General features: G+C 37.3%; 1 pseudogene; it reads right to left on the bottom strand.

Annotated features, from left to right (window-relative positions):
* Positions 1-3,407: 3,407 nt before the first annotated feature.
* LOC149561422 (indole-3-acetic acid-amido synthetase GH3.6 pseudogene) overlaps positions 3,408-24,977 on the bottom strand; it is a 30,466-nt pseudogene continuing 8,896 nt past the window's right edge.

Below are 24,977 nucleotides of genomic sequence, written 5' to 3'. Positions count from 1 at the left end.
ATGTTACTTTTATTGATGATTTCCCTAGAAAGACCTAGATATACTTCTTGAAGACTAAGGATGAGGTTTTCAGTTGATTCCAAGAGTTCAAGGCTCTTGTGGAGAACTCGATAGGAAAGAAGATAAAGGTTCTTCGGTCAAACAATAGAGGCGAGTACAAAGGAAATATCTTCCAGGAGTTCTGCAATAGAGAAGGAATCAAGAGAGAATGGATTGTTCCTTACAATCCACAGTAGAATGGAGTTGCTGAGAAAAAGAACCGTTCTATATTGGAGGCAACAAGAGCTATGCTACATGACTAGGACATGCCCCGTTACTTATGGGCAGAGGCGTGTAATACAACAGTCTACATTCAGAATAGAGTTCCACACAAGGTGCTAGGGAAGATGACACCAAAGGAGGCTTTCACAGGGAAGAAGCCAGATGTTAGTCACTTTAGGATATTCGAGAGTTTGGCATATTGTCATATTCCTAGAGATACACGTACAAAGTTAGATCAGACTACAGAGAGGGGGTACTTTGTTGGGTACAGTGAGACCTCAAAGGCATACAGGATTTTCATTCCAGGGACTAAAAGAATTATTGTCAGACGGGATGTCAAGTTCATGGAGGACAAGGCATTCAAGAGATCCAGAGATTTACCAGCAAATGATTAGAGTGAGCAGCCAACAAAAGCTCCAAGACCAAGTCAAGGGCAGCAAAGTTCAAGTACAGTTACTAGTATGAGTGTAGACTCAGTTAGTGAAGATTCACAGAGTATGGAGCAACAGGTGCAATAGGAAATGCATCTAGAAGACTTAGAGGTTGACATTTCATCCTCTACAGTTGGCAACAAGAACCATCTGGTTCCAGATACACAAAGGGATACTCAGGAGTTTGTGGGAGCTCCTAGGAAGAGTACTAGACAGTGAAGACAACCAGCCAAGTTCAATGACTATGTGGCATTAGTTAGTCAATTGGTAGATAGTGAGCCTTCTAGCTATCAGGAAGCTGCAGAACATTAGGTATGGTGAGATGCTATGGTTAAAGAATATTCTTCAATAATGCAGAATGATGTGTGGGAGGTAGTACCTAGACCAACAGATAGGGTTGTAGTTGGATCACGCTGGATCTATAAGATAAAGCACGGTGCAGATGGTAGCATCAAAAAATACAAGGCTAGGTTCATGGCAAAGGGGTTCTCTCAGAAGGAGGGAATAGACTATAAGGAGACATTTTCTCCAGTTGCTAGGTATACTTCTATACGAGCTATAATCTCACTTGCAGCACAAATGGGATGGAAAATCCATCAAATGGATGTCAAGACAGCATTCCTCAATGGTGAGTTGAAGGAGGAGGTATACATAGAACAACCAGAAGGCTTTGTAGCACACAGCAAAGAGACCCATGTGTGCAGATTGAAGAAAGAATTGTGCGGACTCAAGCGAGCTCCTAGAGCGTGGTATGAGCACATTGATACATACTTGTAGAAAATGGGCTTTGTGAAGAGTGAAGCAAATGCTAACCTCTACTACGTGATGGTTGGGGGTGAGATTCTCATTCTTGTTCTTTATGTGGACGATCTATTTGTTATAGGTTCACTAGGGCTCATGGTGGATTGCAAGAGGAACCTTGCAGAAGAGTTCAAGATGAAGGATTTAGGACTTATGCACTACTTTCTAGGCATGGAAGTGTGGCAGACAGATGGGGAGATTTTTCTTGGTCAAGGGAAATATTGCATTGAAATCTTAAAAAAATTTGGGATGGAGGATTGCAAAGCCATGTCTACACCCATGATCACAAATTGGAGGAAGGTAGATACATCTAAGGAGAAAGATATAGATCCCACTTTATATAGACGGTTGATTGGTTTGCTTATGTATTTGGTTAACACTAGGCCAGATATAGCATTTGCAGTAAACTCTCTTAGTCAGTTCATGGTTGAACCAAAGAGAATGCATTGGATAGCGGCTAAGCATGTGCTACGTTATTTGTGTGGTACAGTCGAGTATGGGATTAGATATGTTCGAGGTGAAGGTATCAGGTTCATAGGCTATACTGACGCAGATTGGGTAGGAAGTACAATAGACAAAAGTAGCACTTCAAGGTGTTGTTTCAGCTTGGGATCAGGAGTTGTATCTTGGTTCAGCAGGAAGCAAAAGTCTGTGGCTCTAAGTTCAGCAGAAGCAAAATACATAGTAGCTAGCATGGCGACATGTGAAGCTATATGGCTTCGGAAGTTGTTAGTAGCCTTGTTTGGTCAGAAGGTTGAGACTACTGTGATACATTGTGACAATCAAAGTTGCAACAAGTTGTCTGAGAATCTAGTGTTTCATGATAGGTCTAAACATATAGATATCAGATATCACTTCATCAGAGATTGTGTACAAAGGGGAGTTGTTCGACTACAATACATACCTACAGATGAGCAGGTAGCAGACATTCTGGCGAAGGCTTTGGGAAAGGCCAAATTTATCTTCTTCAGAGATAAGATGGGTGTCTTGCAGAATAGCTTCCTCGCTAAGAGGGAGTGTTAATTATTGTTAGTTGGACAGCTGTTATTTCTAACCCGAAAATAGTAGTAGTATTTATGGGTAGATTGGACAGCTGTTCGTCCTTATCTATGAATAGCAGTAGTATTTATGGGTGGTTTGGACAGTTGTTTGTCCACTTGCCAAGAATTAGTAAATGGTTATTATTTACTAATTTTAGAGATTCCCTTTTGGACACCTTGCAACCAATTCTATTATTGGCTATCGAGTTGTCTTAATCTCAGCTGTTTGTTTGATTTAATCTCGGTCGTTAGTTTACCAACAAGAGTAGTATAAAAGGGGGTCTATGGGGCATTTGGAGAACAAAGAAAAAGTTTTGAAAAAAAACATTTGCAGTGTTAGCAAGGGCACAGTGTTAGCATGGAGATAGCAGTGAGGAATATCAACGGGAGAAATTAGGAGGTTGTCGGAGTTCTGCCAGTGAGAGGCAAAGAATTTTGTATCTCTTGATTTGTTTAAGTTTAATATAATTCCTCATCTATAGAACTGGTTTTCCCTTAGGGATTTTTCCAGGGACAATTTGTCCGAAAATATTGTGTTCATTGTGTTGCACATTTCTTTCTGTATTTTATAAGTGAAGTTGCAGTTGTGTTATTTTTCGATATGAGCTAGGAATTTATTTTCAGTAGTTTAATAATCGTTTGTGATAGGAGATTAATAATCAGTGACTGCAATAGTTGATTTTTCACAATTTGAAGCAAATGAAATTGGCAATAATTGTTCTTCAGAGGATTAAAAACTCTTTTGGTGTCTTTTAGAAGACCGCTTCAAAAACATCTATTCCATTTCATATTATTTAACATTTGCTTGTATTTATTAGATAAACGTTGAAATCGAAGCCTTATTCTACTTGAGAAACCGTAATTCTTGACAAGGCTATTGGACAGAGCTTAGGGCTTTCCAGTCGGTGCGTGCATGTGTCCACTTGGGACATTTGGGGCTGAAATGGGATTCCATGACTCTCGAATTGAGCAGCTCAACTATTGGAGCGAGCTTCACGCAGCGGGGAGTCTTGTATTGATTTATAGACGCCCCTCGGCTCAGGTCATAATCCATCAATTCCTCAAATGTCCCACTTTCCACTAATTTTATCTCCAGAGGACCGATGGATTTGTCTGCAGCCCTAGTTTGTCTGTACACAGAATCTAAATTCTCCTCCACCGCAAGACAACACTGCTGCACCACCTCGGGGGGTACTTCCATATGGACTGAACGTTTGAGCTCCCAAAAGAGGACGTAATGCCCTGGTATACTAGACACGTCAGTATAGCTGGTGTATTCGATCACTCGAGCTCCGTAACTCTCCAGATACTTCGTTGTCTTGTCCACCGCGTTCTCCAGCTCCACTACATCAGTTTTATCTGAGTCGATGCTCAGAATCACGTTTTTCCGGCATACAAACTGAAACTACGGTCCCGAGTTGTGAAAGCCGGCCTCCCTCACCACGTCACCAACTCTGTAACGGTAAAGCCCTGAGCCCGAAAGAGGAGAACAATTCAGTTGATGATTAAGACGTTCAAATCAGGTAACACGTTAATCAATCCATTGCCATGATGTAATTATGGTGACATTCTCAATGAAGTCCAGAGCTCTACTATCGTTTACACTAAGTATGACCTCCCATATTCTGATCTGAAAGGAAAACCTAAAAGTATATCTAAAGGACTTGGATGAACACAAGGATATCAGGAATGTTGGGAAACTAGATTTCAGACTGAAATCCTACAATCGGTTGACGGGAATAATTCGTAAGGAGAGGGGTACATTTATAGCTGTAATCGGGCCGAAGGTGAAATCAGTCAAAACCATCGGATAGGGAATATCCCAAATTTGTGCGAGAGACTTTCTTGGGGGACAGCTGTGTCAGAGGGATATCAAGTTTTAGATCTCACGAGGAGTTGAGAAGCTAAATCGTGCCCTTTAAACTTACATTATAGAATCTGTTAATGTAATTTTCAGTTATGGCATCATTAGATGCAATAGTAACTTTTAAATAGCTAATTATAGTCAAGAATTTTTAAAGCATATGTTCCATCTATTTAATTGATTTAAACAAAATAATTAGTCTCCTTTCTGATTGACTTAGAACAATAATAGTAATGGTAAGGAGTAAAATTCATTTTCTTTATAAAAAATTAAGATATTTTGTATACTCCACTTTTAATGCATTAATTATATCTTATGTCGTCTTTTCTAAAATCTTCTTTTACTATGGAAAATCATTCTTAGAACTATTTTAAACATAAAGATCAAATAGTAATTATATCAATGACATGACATGTTGGCTATTTTCTTTATATAAGAAATAAAACTTAAATCATAATATTTTTTAATATAATTTTATGAGGTATATGTGTTTCACAATATAGTTTTGACATGAACTTAATGATTGGGAAAGAATGAGGAGAAGTGTTGGCTGCCGGCTGGGCTAGGGTTTTTCCCCTAGCCTGTTCTTGGTGTTTGATCTTTACTATTTTTCTGTTCTGTTTAGATTGCTAGCTACTGGACATAATTTGCGTCGGTGTTTTTGGAGATCTTCTGCAGTCAATTTTGGATTGGGGTTTTATTGTTTGCATGGTAGAGCCTGGGATTTCTTCTTCATTGGTGAGAACAGATGGTTCTTCTCCAACTATGCATGCAATGCGATCTGAATCGTTTTATTCAGCGGAGAGCTCCAAGCTGAAAAAAGTTAATGGGTGTTTTCCGCGTAGCCATGATCGCCTTGTTCTGGTTATTCCTCCAACGGCTGTAATGGAGGACATTGATTATTGGACCAAGCATGCTTTGATATGCAAATTTCTTGGAATCCGAATTTCCCTATCCACTCTTGAGGCATGGATCCGCCGCTCTTGGCAGGTGGAAGGAGATATGGAGATTATGTTGGCAAGGAATAGTTATTTTTTTGTTGTATTCTCTTGCATGTCTGATCATGATCGTGTTTTTGAAGGACGCCCTTATTTCTACAACCATGTGGGGTTATTTGTCAAACCTTGGCATTCAGGTTTTAATTTTGTTGAGGATCTCCCTTCAACAGTGCCAGTTTGGGTTCGCTTGCCTCGTCTTCCCTTGGAATTTTGGCATGAAGACATCCTTCGACAAATTGCTGCTTTGTTGGGGAAGCCAGCTACGATCGCACATCAATCCCTCGATAAAAAGGTTATTTCTTATGCTAGAATTTGTGTTGAAATTAATTTGAATAACCCATTACCAGATTCTTTGGAAATTTGTCTGGGGGATTCTTCTTGGGTGCAGCAGTTAGATTATGAATCCCTCCCTTTCCGTTGCCGGATTTGTCATGAGTATGGTAATTTACTGCGGCAGTGCCCCCATAACTCGAGTTTCAAAGGAGTGGATCGTTCTATAGCTGGCAATGCTGGTGGATTGGCAGATACTTCAGGGAAAGGACAATCTCAAATGGTTAATACTACCAAGGGGATGAATCCACAAGATGCTATAGGTAAGGGTAAGGCTCAAATACAGGATAAGGATGGATTTACCCCTGTTCGCCCTCGAGCTAAGGGACGTGGTCAAAAGAGGCCTTTGAAAGAAAGATTATCTGATTCAGGTTTTAACTGCTTTGAGGTGCTGGATAGTATGGTTCTAGAGGAGGGTATTCCTCCTCCTATGTCTTCTGATCCAGTTTGCCCAGATGAGAGATCTGTTCCCAATGATGCTTGTGGGGCATCTCAACTTATAGTATATCAGAACTGTGAGGTTCCTATAGCTCCTGTGACAGCGGCTCTGGTGACTCCTGCAGTGTTGGAAGATGATGATGTTGTTTTGGCTGACTTGGTTAAGGATGTGCTACCATCAGGTAAGGGCAAGGGATCTCCTCTCCCCTTGGAGTTGCTGCCTCAACCCTTTAAGCGGGCTTCTTCTACTCCCCCTCTAAGGAGTGGGCCCAAAACAGACCAAGAGAAGATTAAACTCACAGGAGATATATTGATTGAGTCTGGTTCAGTAAAACCTTTGGATTCTCATTTTCCCAATTCTACCCAATGATGATTATTCTTTCATGGAATGTAAGGGGGTTCAATAGCATCCCTAGACAAAAGGCTATTCATAACTTGGTAGTTGATCATAGTCCTGATGTTTTTTGTATCCAAGAGACTAAGCTCTCTGTGGAGTCTATGTACCAACATGCCTCTAGTATTTGGTCTCGTGGCCAATGCCAGTGTGTTGGGGCAATAGGCAGTGCTGGTGGTTTAGCTATATTTTGGGATCCTCAAAAAATTTCTCCTCTTGGCTGGATGTCTTCTCGCTCAGCTCTCTCTATGGTAGCTTCTGCTCTAGACTCAGGAGAGGTAATCATGGTTACTAATGTGTATGCACCTGTTGATCTTGTGGGAAAGGAGGAACTTTGGGAACATATTCAATATGTTAGAAATTGTCATCCTTATCATCCTTGGGTGTTAGCAGGGGACTTCAATTCAGTTTTAAGTCTGGAAGAGAAGCATGGTGGTTTGGCTAAATTGGGGCTTTCGTCTGCTCTTCTTCGGCAACACATATCTCTTTTGCATCTCTATGATGTTAAGCCTTCTAATGGCCTCTATACCTAGAATAATCATAGGACTGGTGTTGCTACTATCTCAGAACGCCTGGATAGATTTCTTGTTTCTTACTTCTGGCTTAGTGGCACCCTTACTATCTCTTTAGAAATCCTTGATTGGAGGGGTTCAGATCATTGGCCAATCAAATTTTCCACTATAGGGGCTTATGTTCTGAAGAATCCTCCTTTTAAGTTCCAGTTGATGTGGCTTCGTGACTCCTCTCTTCATGATTTTGTTTTTTGTTGGTGGAAAGATGGTGCTCCTGCATATGGTACTGCAATGTTCTCATTTTCTAAAAGGCTTCAATATGTTAAAAGGCAGGTCAAGATATGGAATAGGGAATGCTTTGGGAGTCTTCATTTTATGAAGAAGCTTGCTCAAGAAAATCTTGATGTCATCACAAGGGAGATTAGAGATCGAGGTTTCTCAGAGGATCTTGGCCAGGCTGAATCCCTTGCTTCTAGAGCTCTAGAAGAATGGGAACTTCGAGAGGAAATTTTTTGGAAGCAAAAGGCTCGAGTTGATTGGCTCCAGGAAGGTGATCGAAACACTGCCTTTTTTCATAAAACAGTGCAATCTCGCCGAAATCAGAGCACTATCTCTTCTTTGGTTAATTCTCAAGGTATCCAACTGAATTCCTTGCCAGCTTTGTTCCAGGAGGCTATTTCGCACTTCTCTACCCTCTTCTCTAAGGACTCTCCTCCTACTGATAATGAAGAAAATATTATTTTGTCCTGTATTCCTTCCCTTATCACTCTGGAAATGAATGATTATCTCATGTGTCCTATTTCTTTGGAAGAGCTGGAGGAGGTGGTCTTTGGCATGCCTAAGGGGAAGGCTCCTGGTCCGGATGGCTTTCCAATTGAATTCTTTCAGGAATTTTGGGACATCACTAATCATGATTTGTTGGAGGTGGTTAAAGAATCCTATGCTAGCAAGCAGATGCTTCGAGCTTTGAACTCTACATTCTTGACTCTTATTCCTAAGAGAGAGGGTGCTAATTAATTGGAATTTTTTAGACCAATTTCCTTATGTAATGTGGTTTACAAAGTTATTACTAAGCTGATTGCTGAGAGACTGAAAAGGTGGCTTCCCATTATTATCTCAGAAGAACAAGGTGGATTTTTTGCTGGTAGACAAATTTTGGATGGGGTGGTTATTGCTACTGAGGCTATTCACTCTATGGCTACTTCAAGGGAGAGAGCCATGTTTGTTAAGCTGGATATGGCTAAGGCCTATGATAGAGTTAAATGGAGCTTCCTAAGGAGTATTTTTCTTTCTTTTGGATTTAGCTCTGACTGGGTGAGTTGGATTATGAGTTGTGTTACTTCTGCCTCTTTTTCTGTTCTTATTAATGGTCAACCTTCACAACTATTTGGTGCTTCTAGAGGCCTCCGCCAGGGTGACCCTCTCTCCCCATATCTATTCATCATCATGGCTGAAGGCTTGGGAAGATTCATTAAGCATCAGGTGTCCCAGAATTCTATTCAAGGCTGGCGGTGGGGTAATGGCTTACCTTCTTTTTCCCATCTTCAATTTGTTGATGATTTTGCTCTTGCCGGTCTTGCTAGGATCAAGGAAGCTGAAGCCTTTCGACATGCTTTGGACATTTATTTGGTAGCTTCAGGCCAGAAAGTTAATGAGCACAAATCTTTCATTTACTTTTTTAACACTCCTGATTCTATTCAGCACAGGATTGTTGGTATCCTACGGTTTCAGATAGGTTCACTTCCTTTGACTTATCTTGGCATTCCTATTGCTGTCTCTAGGCAGCCACATCTCTTCTAGCAAAATTTGATTACCAAGCTTCAGGATAAGGTAAATCATTGGACTCATAGATGGCTTTCTACTGCTGCCTGGGTTACTCTTCTTCAAGCTGTTATCCAAGCTCTTCCTACTTATAGAAGCATGGTTCATGCTGCACCTATTTACTTTCTCAAGGAGTTTGATGCTCTTTCTCGAAAATTCCTTTGGAGTGGTAATCTGCGTAGTACTAAATGGAGCTTGGTTAATTGGGCAATTATTTGTAGGCCTAAAAAGGAGGGTGGTCTTGGTCTTCGATCTGCTCTATTGAGTAGTCAAGCTTTGGCTGCTAAACTTTATTGGCGATGGTGCTCTGGACAACATCAACTTTGGGCTCCTATTATCACTCATAAATATTTTCATGGTGCTGATCCTTGCTCTGTTTCTGCACTTCCTCTTGAAGGTTGTGGCTCAATAGTTTGGCATACTTTGAAGACAGGTGTGATGTTGGTGAAGAGGGGTCTGTTCTGGATATGTAAAGGAGGTTCTTAGGCTTTTTTTTGGTCTGATGCTTGGTATGGATTCCCTTCCATTTTATCCATATACCCTCATCTTCATCCTCTTTGTGACTCTTTTCTTGCCGCTGGATGGGATAAAGTGGCTCATTACAAGACTCCTTATCAATTGGGACCTATTGTTGGTTACAGATGGAAGCACTCCTCTGATTGGCCTCCTGGAGGTACAGACATGGATCGTCAGGAGCTTTCTCAAATTCTGGCCTCTAGAGAGTGTTCTTCTTTGCTTGGTCCAGATGTTTTGGCTTGGGGCGGTACCTTGTCTGGTAAATATCATGTCTCTGCTAGGTATCAGGAGATAACTAGAAAATTATTTGGGGATGCTGAGGTCCCTTGGTGGAAGCAAGTTTGGAATAAAGTTTCTTGGTCCAAGTGCAATTTTTTCATGTGGCTAGTGGCTCACAACCGTTGTCTTACCTAGGATAATCTTTGTAAACATGGATTTCAGGGCCCCTCTTATTGTGTTTTGTGTGGTAATGGAGAGGAGTCTGTCTCCCATCTGTTCTTCCATTGCTCCTATTATACTTAGATATGGCACCTTTGGTGGAGTGCTTGGGGTTGCTCTTGTCGGCATGCTTCCTCTTTGCCTGAGTTCTGGGCCCGCTTGGGTAGTGCTCCCTCCAAGTCTTCTTCTCTCCATGCTGCTTGGATTACTGGCCCATCTTTCATGCTTTGGCATATCTGGTTGGAGAGGAATCATCACATATTCCAAGATGTTCGGCTTGGTGTTTTGCATCTTTGGTGGAAAATATCACATTCTCTTCAGGAAACTATTCTTGTGAAGTGTGAGCTTGATGGGGGTATGGATCCGGTTGATCTTGCTATCTGTAATCGCCTCAATTTTCATCTGCAAGATGGGGTTGCAGCTCATAGGTTTTCTTCTATGTCCAGGAAGCTTCACCATCAGAGGAAGGGTCGGATTAACTGGGATGGGCACTAGACTCCTCCTCCTTGTGGAGTTCTAAAAATTAACACTGATGGTTCTTCCCGTGGGAATCCTTGTCTGGCTAGTATTGGCGGAGTGGCTCATTGTAGTTCAAGGGATGTTAAATTTTTCTTCTCAATTCATAAGGGTGATTATACTAACAATCTCATGGAAGCTCAGGCTATTTTATATGCTGTGGAACAATGTTGCTTGCGGGGATGGAGTAAGATTATTTGTGAGTCTGATTCCCAGGTGGTGGTGAACATGCTTTCTTCGCAAGAGTTTGAGGAAGTTAGTTGGCAGCTGGCCACTGTTGTTAAGCAGATTCTTTTCTTCTCTTCCTCTTTCCAGTTTATTAGGTTCATGTATATTCCTCGTGAATGGAATAGAACTACTGATTGTTTAGCCAAATGGGCTTCTAGTCATGATCCGGGTTGGAATATTAGGGATAGGGGGCAACTGTCCTTTGAGATGGTGCAAGAATTTGATGATCTTGTTGCTCAGGATCGAGCTCCTTGTTGAGCTCTCCTTGTTGTATTCCTTTCTGTCTTAATAAATTTTTACCCCTCTTTTTACAAATATAATTTTATTTAATTTTTACTATTTTCTATTATTATGTTCAATTATTTTATTTTATTTTTTCAATTGTTGATTGTGAACTAAATATTTATATAAATATTTAATCACAATAATCTAATATAAATATATTAGATTTTATTTTATTTATAATTGTTTGTTTATTAAAATTCATTTAAGAGCATTATAAAAGCTTTAGAAATAAAGCATTTACATTCTAAAAGATCAAAGAAATTAAAATAAAAATTTAGAAATTTTTTATATTTCTAAATTTTAAACAATATAAAGATCAAGAATTCAAATATTTTGCTATGAATATAGAATGATTATATAAAGAGTACTTTCAAATGTCTTTTGTTTTCTATATTTATTAATTTGGAATGTCTCTAGTTAAATATTGAATTTTATATAAATTTTTAACCTTCTCTCTTCCTCTATTTACATCCCTATTTTTATACCCTATAAACTATCCACAAGGAACTTGTAAATAAATAATCTATTTATTTTTAACAATAAATAGTAAATGATTTGATAATATATTTATTAACTTTCTAAAATATTTTCTTTTTTATAGTTATATTGTAAGGGTGTACAAAATAGAAGGCTTACATTTTTTCTATTTTAGCATTCTATGTACTCATTATCAATGAATAATCTAATTAATCTAATATTGTATTCATGCACAATAAATTTTATAAATAAGAATATTGAAGATGACTTTTAATTCACCTACAATTGTTTATGAACTATGTGAATTGTCTATTTTTCTATATTCTTGCATTATTTTCTTTTACCTTATTCATCTTTTATATTTCTTATATTATAAGGTGAATTTGGTTCTAATATACTAGGGCACCATCTTACCTAAAGCAAATAAGCTAGCCTTACACTGTTCAAACCATAGCAAGTCACTCACATCAAGATTCAGCATAGACTGTCTCATGTAATTATCATTTCCATTGACGAAATATTTGAATTAAGATTCTAATATATTTGAATTAAGATTCTAATTGCAATAAGACTTTGTATCCAATGCAAAGTAAGTTAGTTTTACATTGCTCTAACAATAACAAGTCACTCACATCAAGATTCAACATAGATTGTATCATACAATTATCAATGTCATTGACAAAATATTTGAATTAAGATTCCGATTGCATACATTATAGACATGAACTATTGTAATGACTGTTGACTTCTTGATAGTCATACTTTTTGAGCACCTAAAATTATTTTAAAACTTACCAATTAATATACTTTGAATGAGAACATTTTTGCTTCTACTTTGTTTAAACTAAAAATTCAAATGGCAGAAACTATGATGCTTGTCTCTCTTTTTTCAAGATATCTTTTTAGATATTACTCAAATTCTTGAATAGGAAGTATGTTTTCTCATATTAGTCTGAATATTTATTTTTTCCTATTCAAAATATGAATGGATGTTTCCAAAATATATCAAAATACTTTTGAAAAAAAAAATTGATTTGGATATATTGCATTTATAATTATTTGTTTATTAAGTTTTTAATTTAATTAGATTTAACAATTATTAATTTTTAAACAATGTATTCAATATTTTTTAATAACAATTGTTAATTGAGAAGCTTTCTACAATATAAGAATTCATCAATCTAAACTTTCTAACATTTAAAAAAAATATTATAGTCATTTTAGTGTCATATATATTAAAAACATTAACATCATTTAATTTAATTAATTTTGTAACTAAAATTATTGGGCTCCTAAATAATAATAATAACTAAATTCTACATTTAAAAAGAAAAATTATTTGTTATCTATATATTCAATTTGTAATTCTGTGATGTTTCTATTATTTTATTATTTAAAATAACTTCAAACTTTTATAATAAAATTATGTTTTTACTTGAATAGAATTAATATATTTGATTTGCTAAATGTAAAAAATTGATTTGGATTTTAGATAAATAGTAAATTATGAAATCTAAAAGATATAATTAAGCTGATAGCCTTATATGTGGGAGCTTTGCTCCCAGATTTTACAAAATTTTACCATAAAATTGTCAGCCCAATTGCTTTTCGGTTAGTTTACTTTATGTTTTCCAATTAGTAAATATATATATTTTTAAATAATTTTCTTTGTGCTTTTAACCCTCATTTGTCTGTCTTTCTATCTTTTATAGTTTCCTTTAAACTTTGTTCTTTTCCATTCATTGTCCTCAATTTTTTTGTCAACATCAAATTTTTTGTTTGCTCTTATGGCATGAGTGAATCATAGTGACTGTGATAGAATAATTTTACTATTGTGGATTCTTTAGTTTGGTATTTATGTAGGAAAACTAGTTCTCAATGAAACACAATATGGTAGGTCATATTGTATAGATACATGTTTTTACACTTATGGATCATCATTGCAATATATGATTAGCTATACACTTTATGTTTTATAGGTTCAAATATTTTTCAATGTTCATCGTGATGATCTTGAGCTGTTGTTTCATGTTTCAAGCATATTCTGAAAGAAGTTTGATCTCTAGGCTTTGATTACAAGAGAAATGCATTTTGATTACACAATTCTAGTTGGTGTGCAAGCTTCTAGAAAAGGAATAAGTTCTTTGATATTAGATGAAATTTCTCAAAACCATGCAAGGTCGGGGTGGCTGGGGGATTTTTTTCCCCTTACATTTCAAAGAATATTGATTTTTATGTTGGTCCCAAAAAATTTATTATCCACATTTTTAATATGTTTGTTATAAAATAGGTATTGTCTATACTGGTGGTTTTAGCTTTGAAGGTCCATACTATTTCTTGAGTTCATTAGGAATGCCTGCAACAACCAATTAATAAATTAAGAATGTAATTTGAACACCTAAAAGATGTTTCGTTTTATTATTCCTTCCATACACACCAAGAAAAGAAAGTGAAGCAAGATTTGTAAATAAAAGTCCTTGTTGAGATAATGGGTGTTGCACACATTGCATAATATTGTTATTTTATTATTTTATTTTATTATGTAATGTTGTGCCTAGATGGATGTGCAACATGTAAAGATTCCCATGGAATATTTTTGATGAGTTGTATTGCAACATTGTGATAATATTTTATGTAATTATTTAATATTGGGGAAAAGAATTAAAAGCCCAATATTAAATGTGGGGTCAGTGGGTTAGGTAGCACATGGTTTTAGCACATAGTTTATGTAATACCACTTAGTGGTTTTGTGGGACTTGCTACTATATAAGCAACCACAAGAGTAGTTGTTGTAGAGAAAAAATAGTGACAAGGAGAAGACAAAAGGCAAGAGTCGAGCGGGACAAGGCTTGACAGGTTAGCCAAGGGAGCATTTGTGAAGGTTGAAAGCATGGCATGGGATGTGTGGATTCATGCTTGTTCACATAGTTTGCTCGGTTGTGGCTATGGCCATGAAGGCTTCCATGGTTGTATGGCAATGGTATTTTTTGCTGAATAATACATGGTGATGGATGCTTTTGGAGGCTGGGTTTTTTCCCTCAATGAGGGTTTCCCAGGGTATATCTTGTGTCACAATTTTATGGGTATGTTGTCTATTCTCTTGCATGTGGATTTTAATTTCGTATTTATTTCAGATCTATAATTGGTTGTGTGGAAACAGTTATATTCTTTGTTGCCAAGTTTCCTCACAACTGGTATCAGAGCCTAGTTTTTTCTTGGTCATGGGTTCAAATCTCCCCAGGTGCCTTCCCGACTCACATAAGCACCTGGTATGCGCGTCGAGGGGGAGATTGTTGGGTGATGCAATGCGCTCCCCTGCCCACAGGTGGTTAATTATGTGGTGTTCCATGTTCACTAACAGTCATGGCTTTTGGTGCAACGAAAAATGGGCCCCACAATTGGTATCAGAGCTATGGTTGTATTATTTGTAACCCTAGATTAAATCCATGGGAATGCATGAGAGGATAAAAAAAAAGAAAAGGGCAAGATATATGAATGATTTATTGCAGATCTGAGGGTTTTGGATTTGCTGTTATGATGGGATGTTAAAAGATTTGGGCATGTGAAATTGTTGGACAAAAGATTTTTCGGATGTTTCATTTAAAATGAGGGTTTTGGGGGGTAGCTTGCATAAATGACCTCCTGGGTAAAAACAGACCTCACCATTGGATCCGGGTCGACATTTCCATAAAATTTGATATATAATATGCCCTAGTTTGGCCATGTTAAGAGGAAATGAAATATTTTTTTGGTTTCAGCCCATGATGGCCGTCAAATTTAATCCCGTCGGAATTTTCGTCACTAAAAAAATTTAAAAATGAAAAATCGTACTAAAAATGGTAAAAATATTGTCTTAGTAAAACAGCCATAACTTTCTCTCAGAATATCAGATTCCAGAGTTCTTACAGGCGTTGGAAAGCTAATTCAGAGCACTACAATATGGTGTAAGTTTGGTTGTCTGATTTTGATATTTTGTTAGGTTTTAAAAGCCCTAAAGTCAAATGTTATTTATTTTGAGCATGGATTAGGGCATAACTTGGGCATACGGAGTCGGATTTTGGACTTTGAGTAGTCAATGAAAAGCTCTTGGAGAGCTCTACACATTGGTTCAAATTTGGTGCAAGTTTGGCATGATTTATTTGTTGATATATTGATCTGAATAGTTTATAAGTATATTTTGACTATGGTAACATTGTGAGTTTATGGCATTAGAGATTTAAGTTTTGATGTCATTGTATACTCAGTTCATATTTCAGATTGGTCTCATGATGATATGGTTATCAGTGTTTGGTTTGGATATGCATGATGACTTATTGGGTCTACAAGTTGTGCAGTGTTGTAAGCGGTCTATACTTATAGGTTGCATTTATGGCTTGGTTATGGGTTGTCTTTGCCCATTGATCTTTCATTATTGATGCATATTCAGATTGGTGGCTTGGATTTGGGTTGTCTATGCCCTAAGTCACATGATTTGCTGATTCTTTCTTCATGTAGAAGGGATGAGATGTTGTTACCAGGTACAGTCATGGTGGAGGATTATGGTTGACTATTTTATGCTGACAGGTTGGACACTTTGAGAGCCAGATGCTCGGTTCATGGATGTGATCATGGTGTCATGGATTTTGGCATGACATGATTGGATATATAGGTACATCCTTGATGTTCATTAGCTTGGATTTCTAATTAAGTTATGGTGGTATATCTTCTTGGTTGAGGATCATGGTTATTTAGTTTCTTTTGAGGAGCTCATGATGTGCACTTTGAGTTCTTTGATGGTTTGATGTCTTGGTTGATTCTCATGGTTAGAGGATGGATTTTTCATCATGATGTCATGGATAGCTTGGATACATGGTTTAGTGGGAGCTTGTGACAAATGATGAGGTGACAGTGCAGGATTAGTTCCTGGTTTGATTTGGGTCTTCATATAGGAGATGGATTTTATGATGCCATAGGTAACTTGGTACCACAGTGGAGTGGGAGTTGTTGGCATTGATATATTTATTGAATGTTTGCAGATGTTGGAGGTTTGTCTTAGATCCTGTTGCTGCAGAAGCGCCTTTGGCATTTGCATGGTGCACTTGTTATCTTCATGGTGTATGAAGATGGTTAGATCTTGAGGACTCATGGAGTTCTTGGTTATCTTCATGGTGTGTGGAGATGGTTCTTCATGGTATGTGGAGATGGTTTTCTTCATGGTGTGTGGAGATGGTTGCATCTTGAGGACTCACAGGGTTCTTGGCAAAGGTGTGGTTTATGCTTTTATTTGGCATGTTATCTTTGGCATGAGGATGGTTTCATTATTATGTCATGGTATACTCTTGATGTACGTTTAGAGTTGTGACAAGTTATGGTGTGTTCATGTGGAGCATGTTATCTCTTTAGTTGAGATGGTAAGATCATGTTGTCATGTTTATGTTCCTGAGGCCATGGTTGGAACTTTGACATTGATCTTGGTTTAATTTCTTGGTATTGAGTACACTGATCATAAGCTAGATACTTCATGATATTGCTATGTTGCATTTGGAGTTGGCATGGATTGATTGGTTACAGGTGCTCATGGATACTTAGAGATGGTGGTGACGTTGATTTCTCTTGGAATAGAGAAGTATTTGTTGGGATGGTTGATGGTTTTAGCAGGAAGTCCGAGGGGCAGTCACCTAATATGGGCTTGAGAGGAGATTGTTCTTAGATGAGTCTTGGTTGGAGACTTGGGTATCTTGATGAGCATTCTCATTCCCCACTCTTGGTCTACTCGTCAGTTTGCTACTTGAGAGGTATAGCCCATTGTTTCTCTTAGTTGCATTATATTTATGCTTGTCTTTCATGGATATGGATCTTGAGCTATGGTACATGAGTTAGTTTTGGAGGGTTCATTTGAGAGATGGTTAAGCATTGGTTATCTCCATGTGCATATGTTGTTATGTTGGTTGAGTTTGGGAGATGGTTTTATTGGGCATTTTTCCTTGGATTAGGAATGGTTATTCCTTGATTTAGGAATGGGTTTATTGAGTTTGATCTTCTTGTGAGAGGCTTACATCCATGATTAGTTATATGGTATGGTTTGGGTGTTGTTGAGGCTTCTTGTTGGGGTTTTATGGAGGAGATCATACTTGCACAGTTTACATATAGAGGTGTGTGTAGAAGGGCATGATATAGGTTATGATTTGCATGGTTTCTCTGGTCTTGGTTATCTTCCTGGATGTTTAATTTTTCTTACATTGGATTTGGGATTGGTTGGAGATTGTGATCACTGGTTTGTGCTCATGTATGTCATGTGAGAGATGACATGGTTATTTCTTTATCTCTTTCCTTTGTTGGTTGTGGAGAATTTGGAAGACTATTGGAGACTTGTTATGAGAGTTGTTCTTGGAGGATATTAGTTTATGTATTGTGGATGTCCTTGATACTACATGGATTCACTTCTTTGAGATGTGTTGAGTGGATTGGTTATAGATTTGATGTTATCTTTTGTAGTGGGAGCTTCTTGGTATATATGTGGCATGTATTGCTCTTGAGGCTTTTGATTGCAAGTTGCAGATTGGATATGTCGGTAATATGAGATTCACTTGTTATACCTTTGAGGTATGGATAGTTGGATGGGTTTGGCACTTTGTTGTGAGTGCTATTTCAGCTATGGATATTTTGACAACTACGGATACATGTGATTACCTTTGGATCAGGTTTTTTTTGTGCTTGGAATTTTAGTTGGTACAGGATTTTATGATCTTCTAATGCGACAGGTTGGGTGGTTTTCTCTTTGGATGGCTTCTATGTATGTCCAGTGGCAGTGGCATAATAGGAGGTGAGATCATTCATGTTTGAGATGCCGGATACTTTGATTTTGTTGCGGGTACCAGGATGGAGCACTTGGTGTATTTTGATCCATGATGGTGGATGTGCTCGGAGGGATTGTTCCCTTGTTCATTTATGTGGCTACGGATTGACCCTATGCAATGTATACAACAAGTGGGAGATTGTTGAGATAATGGGTGTTGCACACATTGCATAATATTGTTATTTTATTATTTTATTTTATTATGTAATGTTGTGCCTAGATGGACGTGCAACATGTAAAGATTCCCATGGAATATTTTTGATGAGTTGTATTGCAACATTGTGATAATATTTTATGTAATTATTTAATATTGGGAAAAAGAATTAAAAGCCCAATATTAAATGTGGGGTCAGTGGGTACATGGTTTTAGCACATGGTTTATGTAATACCACTTAGTGGTTTTGTGGGACTTGCTACTATATAAGCAACCACAAGGGTAGTTGTTGTAGAGAAAAAAGAGTGACAAGGAGAAGACAAAAGGCAAGAGTCGAGCGGGACAAGGCTTGACAGGTTAGCCAAGGGAGCATTTGTGAAGGTTGAAAGCATGGCATGGGATGTGTGAATTCATGCTTGTTCACATAGTTTGCTCGGTTGTGGCTATGGCCATGAAGGCTTCCATGGTTGTATGGCAATGGTATTTTTTTCTAAATAATACATGGTGATGAATGCTTTTGGAGGCTGGGTTTTTTCCCTCAATGAGGGTTTCCCAGGGTATATCTTGTGTCACAATTTTATGGGTATGTTGCCTATTCTCTTGCATGTGGATTTTAATTTCGTATTTATTTTAGATCTATTATGGGTTGTGTGGAAACGGTTATATTATTTGTTGCCAAGTTTCCTTACAATCCTTTCCTAACAAGCCTTATTTGTTGAAGAGAATTTATGTGAGGTAGTTGAGGATGAGCTTTTTTTTTATAGAGTTTTTTTTTCTCTCCTTTTTTTTTGGGGGAAACAAGCATACATTTTCTATGTGCCTCACAACCTCTATGATTAACACAACTTTTGAGTTTCATGTGAGTAGTAGTGCCATTTGGTTTTTGAAATGTTTGTTTCTCTTGTTGAATTAAAAACAAATTTTGAAATGTCCATAAATATTTTTTTAGTTGATGCATGAGTGTTTTTATTAGATGATTAATAAGTTATTTATAATAAAATTTATATTTTTTGTTAATCAGGCAAGAATATGGAAAAGCTAGTTGGCAATTTACTTTGGTAAATAGTTTTGTGTATGGAGTGATAAGCTTTAGTGAGTAGATAATGACTATATTAGATTGTTTAAAAAAAAAATCACTGACTTGGATATAATCATTGCATTTCAAAATTGATAGTGAAAAATGGCTACTACTTTGTGTTTAAAATTGTGTTATTTTATTTATTTGTAGTCACTTTCAAGATTATTTTTTTGTAAATGAAGAATAATTTGTAATAAGGAAAGTCACATAAGTTTCCATATCATTGAGATAAATGGAAAAGCAAGGTAATAATAGAAATGAAAGGTAACATGGAATGAGATAATTGTTTAGATTATAATAAATTAATTGTTGCAACATTAACTTTATTTGAATAAAGTTGTACAATATATTTTTGTGTTAGCTAAGTATTAAAATAACTATTAAATATAGAAATAAATTCAGGCTTTGTATTCATTATGAATGGAATTGAATATAGTAAATAGATAGTGAAAAAAATTAGAGGAAATATGTGAAAGTAATGAAGGTTCCTACTTTGCAAATGCTACAAAGGTGGCAAATTATGTGAATGTGGCAGTCAAAAATATTGAACAATTGTCCCTCCATTTTGGAAACTTTATAGGTGTGATCTCTCCATCCCCTCACTTTGATAGTTAAAATCTCTCTCCTCTGGCTCCTATGATTGAATTCATCCCTATATCTTCTCCCTCAACCCTAAGGTCATTAATGACCTTGGGCAAAAGTAGTCACCCTAAGCTGGCATGACTGCCATTAACACCACTATTAATGTGGTTGGCAATGGAAATACACTCAATAAATATCCTAACACAAATCTTGTTATGGCTAAATCCTTCTCTACAGTATTTTCTTCACCATCATCTCTAGTGCCCTCTAGTGCAAAGTTCATCTCAATTCAAACAAATGGAGCTAGTAATCCTGGTTAGGACCCTAGCATTGCTTTGCTACCCATCTCCATTTTTTTTAATGATGAAATGATCATTGATATAGCCAAGGAAAAGATTAGGTTAGACGACTCTAAGATTTTATTTGTGGCTTTTGAGCTTGATAAATGCGCTCCTAGAAAATTTATGGATGATTGGTTTCATATTTTTTGGAATTTAAAATAAGGTTTACATCTATCCTTCCACCATCAAATTAAAAAAGGGCTATTTTTCATCTTCTTTGCCATCTTCTTTGCCAATCCAAGCTTGCAGGCTAAAGTCCTAAAATGGCAATATTGTGTTGTTGGAAGCACATCATTTCGTGCCCTCTCTTGGAATCCTGAGGTAATTCACAAGGTGGTTTTAGCTCTACCAGCCCACACTAGATTCTGATCAAGCAAGCACCTCCCTTCTTGTGGCCTTTTCTCCAAAAATGTTTGGAACTCTTAGGTAAGGTTATCCAAATGGATGAGAACAATAAATTTGTTCCTCATATGGATTGGAGAGCTCTTGTGTCACTTAAACTTGGAATTGATATCCTAGATGCCCTAGATGGTAAGATTGAAGACAAGTCCTTGAAATGCTCGCTGGAGTACTCAATAGGCTTAATGCTTACTTTTTGTGCAAGCATGAGGGCCACATGAGGAAGGATTTCCCTATCCTTGCTCAGAAATAAGTAGTTACCAAACCCGTCACCCACTCTAAAACCGTTGTGGAGCAAGGTGAACACAAACCCTCCAAAGCTCCACAAAATGATCTCTCGTCTCCCACCCCTCTACAAAATGCTCAGATATTGCTAGCCCCATGAATGCTCCCACCATTTTTTTAAATAATGCTTCCAAAACTTATGCAAATGGTTTCCAAACTATGGTTAAAAAGGCTCAAAATGAAGAACAACAACAACAAACTAGTCTAATAATAGCTCTTTGATTCCCTCATCATCAGCTGACCCTGTGATAATACCTACTTGTAATCCCTCAACCACATCCCACCCCTAGCACCATCCCCATGGATTCTACTTAATCCAAGTTGTCTCAACTCAATCCGCTAAATTTTTTAAGGAGTTAGATGAGGGATATGTCTTTGAAATCATACCTGTGACACCTAGTTATATCACTCCCTGAAGCACTATAAGTATACAACACTTCCATGATACCCCGGGTGGTAGCTTTGTTGACATGTAGTTGGAAGGTGCCAAACCCTTATAATCAGGTGATTAGGATCTTGACAATCTTAGTGAAGTGTCCAAAGCCAACATGAAGGGATGACTACTTGGTTCCAAAAAAAAGTCCACATCAATGAAGAAACTAAATGGATTGTAGGTCATGCAATTGGTGCCACCCTGTGGCCACCACAACACTATTTTCCCCCCCCTCAAATTGTTTTGCCATCAATTGCATTTCATTGAATATCAAGGGTCTCGAATTCCCAGATAGAAAAGAAATTGTTAAAAGCTTTCTAAATACTATGAATGTTTTTATTTTCTTATGCTCCAAGAGCATTAATATACAATTTTTTTCTTAAATATAAATTTGGACTTCATCTGGAAGGATGCAATTAAATTGTCTACTAATCACCCAAGAGGCAAGGGAGGTTTGGGTATCCTAGTCAACACCAAATGGGCTAATATGATCATAGGACGTGGTACCTCTCTATGAAAAAAGGGTCTATGGGCCACTTTTCAATATCAGGGATTTACTTTTGGTATATGCCTTGTTTATGCCTCTAATGATTTTAAAGAGAGGGCCAATTTCTAGTCTTAGCTTACTACCCTTCTTGACATCCCTTGGATTTTCAAAGGTAACTTTAACATGATAGAAAACTAATTTGACAAACAGTGGTGGCATGCCCTTCACTTGGAAAGAGTTAGAAAAATTCCAGTGGAATTGTTTGAAACACACTAAATCTCTCTTTGATCCTCTCAGTGGGGGAAAGTCTTCTAATACTATTTTATGGTACACCTAGTGTAACTACCAAAGTGGAGCCTCTAGAATCTACTCTAGGTTGGATAGATTCTATGCTAACTCTAATTATTTCTCCTTTATACCTAACCCTCAAGGTAATTATATTACTATTACCCCTATTGCTCTCTCTGATCACCTTCTGATCTCAGTTTCTATTAGAATTAATACCCAACCTTCTTAGGGAAAATCTTGCAATCCTAAGTTCACATATAACACTAATATTTTTGAAGATGATGACATTCTTGCTACTATTAATCTCATCAGATGTGTAAATAAAAATAACCCTACTATCCAATCTCATAGGTCCAAATGGAAGCATAACCTTGATGCCTAATAGGACTTCCCCTAGACCATTGGTAGGAAGAAGGAGAAGGATTTTAGATCCACTGAGAATAGACTTTCTATTGAGTTACTCTTAGATAAAAACAACATCCAAGCCACTCCCTCCAAGGTAGCAATATTGCTCTCCAAGTTACTAGAGCTAGAGATAGTCTCAAAAAACATCAATAGATCAAAGAGAAAGGGGCTGATATTAGGTCTTGAGCCCATTGGCTCTAGTATGGAGATTGTGGATCCAAAGTGTTCTGAACAATATTCTTAAACATAAGCATAATAAAGATCCCATTAATAGGATTGGCAGCCAAGAAGTTGACAAGCCTAAAGAAGTCAACAAAGCTTTCTCAATTTTCTACCAAGATCTGTTTACCTCTAAAGATACTAATGAAACCAAAGCCCCTAGAGATAAATGTAGAAATATAATATCCACTAGAATTAATAATGAGGATGCATATCTTCCCATCAAAAACATAACTCTTGAGGAGATCCAAAAGGCCCTTAAAACTAAAAAGGACCTTCACCTTGATGGTGTGCCGATTGAATTTTATAAAGCCAACATTAGTTAGATCTGTAATGATCTCCTTGATATTTACTTTGAAGCTCTTGATAATGGCTCTCTAGGGGACTCCATAAATAGGGGTATTAGAAAGCTTATCCTAAGGATGGTGATAAGGCTCTTGTTTAAAGAACTAGAGGCCAATCACTCTTCTTAATGTTTCCTACAAAATCTTAGCTAAAATTCTTACCATTATGCTTGACGGAATTCTTACTAAGTTTATCTACTCCACTCAAATGAGATTTATCAAGGGAAGATATATTCTTGAGAACCTTGTCACTACTTCGGAAGCCATGGAATAGGTCAGACAGTTCAACAAGGATTCTACTATGTTCCTCTTCGATTTTGAAAAAGTCTTTGATCAATTTGAATTGGACTTTATCCGGATGGTGCTTGAGGCTTTTGGCTTCGTCACTCCTTTTTGAAACATGATCATGATGTTACTCAAAGATAGGACTACTTAAGTTAACATCAATGGTTCCCTCTCAACTCCCATTTAGCTTAGTAGATCTATCACACAAGGGTGCCCCTTAGATCCTACCCTATTTTTATTTCTTTTGATGCATTTTCCTATATCTTGAGAGACAATTCTATCTCTCCTTCTATCAAAGGTATCACACTTCCAGATAACTTTGACCTCATTCATTGCTAATTTGCTACTAACACTACCTTCTTCATCGAACTCAATGAAACCAACTTTACTAATCTACAAATGAGCTTAAGTTGTTTTGCTCCATCTCTGATGCCAGGTTATCCCACTCCAAATTTTTCTCTCTTGGATGGAATAACCAATCCATGAGGTTGGATTAGGAAGTCTAATTAAGAGTGTGAAGGACCTCAGAAAATTATCTGATATCTTAGTATTCCTTTCTTGGTGGAGCCTTCCCTAAATGAGATGTGGACTTAGATTAAAGAAAATATTCATAAGAAGTTAAACAAGTGGCACAATAGATCTCTATCTTTGGCAGGTAGAGTGCAAGTGTACCAAAAGATTATCTCTTCCTACAATATAAACTATTCCTTTGCTTGGATGTTTAGTAATTATCAAATTTTAGAAATTCAAAAGGTCATTAGAAACTTCCTTTGGTCAAATGGTAGAGGCAATAAAAGAGTGCACTTTGTTAGGTGGAATTGGTGCCTAGTGGTGGAGAACTTGTACTCTTGAAAGAGAGGTCACAAGTTCAAATCCCACTGGGGGGTAGGGTATGTATGCCTCGTTTGTAGCGCCAAGCGCCTCTCGAAAAAGAGTACGAGGTAGTCCCATATCACTGTCACCATATGTAAACCCAAAAACTATGGCATAGTGTCGTGGACTATAAAACTTCCTTTCCTTTCCTTTCCTTTATTGATAAAAAGTTTGAAGGGCTAGGGATAAAAGACCTCAAGATTTAAGGGATTGTGCCTTATTGCTAAATGGATATTTCACTCGCTTGATGGCTAAGAACCATGGAAGGCACTGGTTAGAAATAACACTCAACATGGCTTCCCTAAAAAGCCAAGTCTTGGAAAAATCACCCTTTACAGGATATTGTAGAGGGTAATTTCCCTATTTCTATTCAAAGTTTTGCTATTTTTAAATCTATTCAGAAGGCTTGGGAGATTTTTAGAGTTCACATCCCCTCTAGGGACTTTCATGATCATAGCATTTTATTTGGGGAGCATTCCATTTGGTAGAGCCTCTATCTATCTTGCAAGCCCCTCGCCCTCTTAGAAGGTTGTTCTGCCAAAATTTGGGCTAGGTTGGGAATCTCCAAGCCTATAAATTTATTTGAGCACAATAAACTTATAAGTTGAGAGACTCTCAT

The sequence above is a fragment of the Cupressus sempervirens genome, chromosome 4 (genome assembly GCF_028749045.1).
Source record: "Cupressus sempervirens isolate cs-2001-9-10 chromosome 4, ASM2874904v1, whole genome shotgun sequence".
In the NCBI taxonomy this organism is placed as follows: Eukaryota; Viridiplantae; Streptophyta; class Pinopsida; order Cupressales; family Cupressaceae; genus Cupressus; species Cupressus sempervirens.
Note: the sequence above shows the minus strand (reverse complement) of the source record. Positions and strands in the feature narration are given on the sequence as shown.